Genomic DNA, 6,000 nt, shown 5'->3' with positions numbered 1-6,000 from the left:
AGAAATATGGTCTTACCAAGATTTGAGAAAAGAATCTATTCACTAAGACATTTTCTGTCAAACTAAGATTGTTTTGCTGTTTGTAAACTGTCTTGATAAGAATAATTTTCTTGGAAGACAGAAAACAGGGCAGTTTTTCTTGAAATAAGGGTCTCTTTCCTTTCCCAAGATTCTGTTTTTGCGGGGCAGCAACATCCCCGGCTGGTTCTGTGGTGACCCCCAAAGCAGCTTCAAAAGCAGAACGCGGGCCTTGGTTTGGGTTCCAAAGGATCAGATGTTCACCGATCCAGGCATTGTTGCTCACAGAAACAAAAGGCATTCCGGAGAGGAACAATCCTGCAGCTGACATGACGCGATGTGTTGCTTTTGTGTGTGAATGTGTGGTTGTCTCTGTCTGTGTGATGGACTGACAAAAACTGTCCACCTTCACCCAACAGTGGCTGAGGGAGTTCCAGTGGGCCTAAAAGGAGTCAGCAGTTAGAAAATGGATGGGTGGACCAAAAAGAAAGAGGAAAAACCATCATAGTGTGTGTTTTATGGGACATTCCCTCCTCCAGAGGAGGCCCACCCATGCAGCGCAGACAGACTTTTTTCACCCAGAAGCTGCTGCAGTGATATGTCCTCTCTGTCACCTCCCAGTCCAGCCCTGTGGTCTGAAAGCTGTGGAGACTCCTGCTGTTGGAGTCAGCATTGCAGATGCTGTTACTGTTTGTCAGATCTTCAAGTCGTCTCTTTTCTGCAACTCAGCTCAGGACCCCCACAGTGACGGATGGATGAGACGGTTTTTAAGCTTCACATCCTCCCTTCACACATGTCTGCTCAGGCTCACAACCCAACGCCACAATCAGATTGTAGAACACGTCTATGAAGTATAGTTTATACATCTTGCTGGTGGTAAAAAAACTTGGACATAGTGATGTAAACAGATTAAGAGGGAAAATGTTTAATTAAACTAGAAGGAGCTGCGTTTCATGAAGAAAATGCAGGGTTGAATGCTGTACTGCTGAAAGACAGCTGAATTTGCTGAAGATATTGCTGAAATGTTGAAAATTTGAAGAACACAAACTGGCTGCCAATCCCATAATAATTTCAAAACGTATGTTGTAGTCTAAAGCTTTGTTAGCATTTTAAACTTTTTAAAGTAATAGTGTCTCCAGCTAAAAGTATGTTGAAGTTATAATGGTTGAAAGAAGCAAAGGTTTTCAAGGATTCCCCATGTATTTTAATGGAGCAAAAAATCCTGGAAAACCTGGAATATCTTGAAAAGTTCAAGGACCAAAAGTCATAGCTGGAATAAGATGAAAGAACTGAACATTTGAATAGTTGAATGTTAAAAATAGGTGAAAAATTGTAGGAGTTGAGCGGCAAAATAATGCTGGAAGATACTAGAATAAAGAAATAAAGAGAAACAGAGAAAACGATGGGTTGAATGCTTTACAACATTCAACCAATGAAAATGTCTTACATGAAAACTTATTAAAAGCTGTTTTTCTGACAAAAAATGATTTGTTCTAGATTTTTTAAATTTATTTTGCATTTGTTTTGACATTCATTCAATTTTCTTATGCTCAAACTATGGTGGGATAAAAAAATTGAAAAAAGTAGAACACAGACTCGGTGGTAGCAGCCAGCTGACCATTTAAAGTCTTTAGGAATATATTCATCAGCTAACACATGCATACATTCTGGAGCAGGGTTGCACGGGGGAGCAGCGGTTAGCCTCTTTGCCTCACAGTGAAAAGGTGCTGGTTTGAATCCCAGCTGGGTTTTTCCCTGGGGAGTTTGCATGTTCTCCCCGTGCATGCCTGGGTTTTCTCCAGGAACTCTGGCTTTCTCCCACCGTCCAAAAACGGTGATTGGTGACTCTAATTTGTCTGGGACATGGCAAACCCAGGTTCATTTGGGGGCACAATAAGCTTCCTCCAGTTTGGTTTCTTGGGCAAGACCCTTCACGCTGTAGCCACAAGGGGCCCAAGTCTGGGTCTCCCTGTGCCGGTCCCTAGACTGGATAAAACACAGGGTTGTGTCAGGAAGGCATCCGGTGTAATTCTCTCAGCCAAATGGGCAGATCAGTGAAAGCTGATTGGCTGTGGCGGCCCCTGAATGGATGTGTCGAAAGGTGAACAGCAATTACTGTAAATGTATATAGTTTGAATTAACAGAAGAACTGGACTGACCTCTCTGTTCGCCACCCCTGAGTCCACCCAAAAACATTTTCCGTCTTCTTTAAGTCACTAAAAAGTCACTTTAAATGCCTGCATGCTCTTTTCCCTTTGTTAGTTTGCAATAATTTTGAAACAATGTTTTCCTTTTATTGTCTTTTATGCTGCATGGTTTTAAGGTGTGACTAAATCCCACCAATAATTTCTCTGCCATGCAGCAATGGGGTTCCAATAGATTGTTCTCTCTGCTCGGTTCCTGCTCACATCCCGTTCCTGAGTCCAGGGACCGGTGCTGAGGCACGAGAGCGATGGCAGCCCCCCGAAGAGCTGCACTTTGGGGGCCAGATGGACTCAGCTGTGCTGTGTGGGCCCTCAGAGTGAGCAAAGCTGTAAAAACTGTCACTTTCCCCATGACAACGGAGGAAGACGGACAGCAAAGACAGAGCAGCAGCACACACCTCTACTGTATCTGTCTCAGGACACTCACACCTACAGGAGAATTCAATTACTATTTATTTGTTCACCTCACCTGTCAACAAGTACATTTTATTCCACATTTTTAGGATGAAAATGAGTTATCAAGTGAGATGGTGTGTAGCAGGAATTGTGTGGTTTTGTCAGTGGTGGTGCTGGGTCGCTGCAGCTTCTTCTGTGCTGTGTGGGCGTCCAGCTACAGAGCTGAGAGGTCTCACAGGAGACAAAGCTACTGCTGGCTCCTGTCCACATACAAGACCACCTCACTCAAACACACTGCATCTCATTGCGCTTTCGTTTCATCAGTTTGGAGTTTCAGGAAGAGTTCCTCTTCATCTGATGAGCTGTTCAGCCTCACTTCTTTTTAACGGCTTTGTTTTTTTAAATATAGAAGTTTTTTAAAGGACGGTCAAATTTCAAACATGCTTCCATGTCTGGAACAGTGGGGGCAGCATGAAGTTCCCCAGTTCAAGTCCCAGCTGGGGGACCTGGACCAGAACACCAATGTTCTCCCCGGTCTTGCATAGGCTTTCCCCAGGGACCCCAGCTTCCTCCCACCATCCCAAAACATGCTTCATAGGTTCATTGGTTAATGTATATTGTCCCTAAATGTGCATGGGTGTGTGTCCAGAACGTCCCCCTGCCTTCACATGCCAAAAAACAGATTAGAAGATGAATGTGTCTGGATAGCACATTGCTACCTTTTTAGTTTAATTAATTTTTAATACATTTGTACATTTTTAAGTCCGGTCGCTGGATATACGTACAAATCGGGTGTTCATTGATCTGGCGCTGAATGTCCAGCCAGTTGAACATTTTGGTGGTGAATCATGGCAACGCGGCACTGTGACCAATCAGGGACAAAGATTTGGTAGTGAGGTGTGGGTGGCGTCCGCTTCAAACTACGGAAGTATCAACCATTGTAAACATGATGACGAAGAGATCAGATTAATATGACAACAACAGGAACAGAGCAACAGAGCCGGGAAAACAAAAAGCCTGTATTTGTAGGATTTGAACTGCTTTGACTTTTCACTCTGAGGCTCTACCTATTGTAGGTGGCTGATGAGTGCTAGTGAACAGTAAAAGCCGCTGCCTGCGTGTCTGCCGCTGGTCCGGTGGGTGCACCACTGGCTGAATGCGCGCTCATAAAACTGCGTATAGAGCGAGTTCTTGCAAAACGCACCACACGCAGCCACAAAGAATGCAGCATAAGATGACTCGATATCAGAGACCCCGCCTTTCTCTCCTTTTGGGTGCCGCCCCTTTCATGATGTCATTCTAAGTCGGCCTCAGCAGCGTGTCTGCGTTTCACCCACAAAAACAAACATCTGAACTTTTGCAAAGATGGATGTTCATAGGAGAAAGTGGGCGTGTCTGTTTGCCTGGGGGCGGAGCTGGCAGCACAGACTCTTCCTGGAAGGGGCGGGTCCTCCCTTTGTGATGTCACAATGTGAGAAACCGCCACAATGTGAGAAACCGCCACTTAAAAGCTCTAAAAGTTGATTTTGCATGATATAAGTGAAAGGTTCAAAGTAGTTCTCCGTTCTGCCTTCAAGCTGCCGTGGTGCAGCTGTAGGGCGGTCGACCCATGATCATAATATTGCAGGTTCGATTCCCGCCTTGCACGCCCATGAGTTGAAGTGTCCTTGGGGAAGACACTGAACCCCACCTTGCCTCTGGTGGGAGGTTGGCGCCAATGTTTGGCAGCGGAACCGCAACCAGTGTATGAATGTGTGTGTGACTGGGTGAATGGGTCTGTGACTGTAAAGCGCTTTGGGCCTTGTAGGTAGAAAGGCGCTATAAAAGTATACGCCATTTACCATTTACGCTATGTTAAACCATCAGAGAAAGCTCTTTGCTTCGTCTTTTCACATTAAAATGATTTTGTCTTTCAAAAACTATACGCTTTTCATGTGGTTGTTTCTGTTGGATGTCATTTCAGACATTTTCAAAGTTATTCCTTGTATTTTCGCTCTACTTTTCACCATTCACGGCCTTGTTGAGGCTCACAGCTGCAGGTAATCTGTTCTGACGGCACCTTCAATTGTCTGCTGTCAGACTGTAAAAACAAACTGTGCAGCTCAGGTTGGAGGCTGTGAGAGGCCAGAATGGGGCTGAGCAGGGAGCAGGGAGGTTGGAGGTTACCTCCACATGTCACCCACCCACCTGCATGAAGCGTTTGAAGCCAGCAGGAGGGGGAGATGAAAGTCCTGGCGCGGCGCACTTTGACATCATCAAAACCCAACTCCCTCGCAGCACTCTGCGGCTCTAATGGCTGTGTTAAAAGCTGCTTTTAAAACCAGGGATTCACAAGTGGCCGCTACAGCGTCTGCTGGCTGTTTGTAGCACAGTGAACATGAATGGATTTTACATAATGAAACAGGGGAGACGCAGGAGGACCTGCAGCTGAGCTCACCTGCTGCCTGTGGCCGTTCACGGAGAAAACACGCCAGGATTTCAACCTTTTACCTGTAAAAGTTCTCTTCAAGCAAAAAAGCTGAACGGACTGAAATCAAAACATTATTGGAAGAAAGTTGAAAGGAGTCAAAGACTGGCAACAAAACAGAAGAGCTGAAGGATGGACTTTAAAAACAAGGGAAGGAAAAATAAATCAGATGAAGGAAATGAAGAGACTAGAATATTTAAAAAAAAACGGGGGGAAAGTTTAGAAAAAAGGCCTGTAACAGGGTAAAGAAATGAAAAATAAACAAGCGCAGAGATGACAATAGAAACTAAAATAAAGAAAAACGTCTAGAACAACTGCATGGATCACACAGACTTCATGGAGAGCCTTTTCTTAAGCTGCAGTCAAAAATTAAGTGCAATATTTTTTGTTATTTAGAAAAAAATAGGTTTTGTTTTTCAAATGCATATTTTATCCTTTTCATTTATGTATTTATAAATGTTACATATACTCATGAAATGTTTCATTTAACGTTTAATATTGTGTTTTATAATTATATATGTAATTTAAAGACTAAATGTTTCATTTAACGTTTAATATTGTGTTTTATAATTATATATGTAATTTAAAGACTAAATGTTTCATTTTATAAAACGAAACATTTAGTTTGCAAATTAAATATTTAGATCCCACCTAAATATTTATTTATCCAAGCCTAAACATTTAGGCTCAAATTAAATATTTCATTTTCTAATCTAATATATGTTTTGATCTAATATATGTTTCATTTTTTTAACTAAATGTTGTGTTTGGAAGAAACATTTAGTTTGGAGCTAAATTTTAAACTTCTAACTAAATATTTAGCTAACAAGTAAATGAATTTGCCCATAAACAGAAACGCCCAACCAAAATAAAATCCGGATTTGGCGCTATTTCTGAACGGATTCTCGCCAGACT

Source organism: Oryzias latipes, chromosome 22 (assembly GCF_053564925.1).
Source record: "Oryzias latipes strain Hd-rR chromosome 22, Olatipes_Hd-rR_3.1".
In the NCBI taxonomy this organism is placed as follows: Eukaryota; Metazoa; Chordata; class Actinopteri; order Beloniformes; family Adrianichthyidae; genus Oryzias; species Oryzias latipes.
This window is presented reverse-complemented; position numbering follows the sequence as displayed.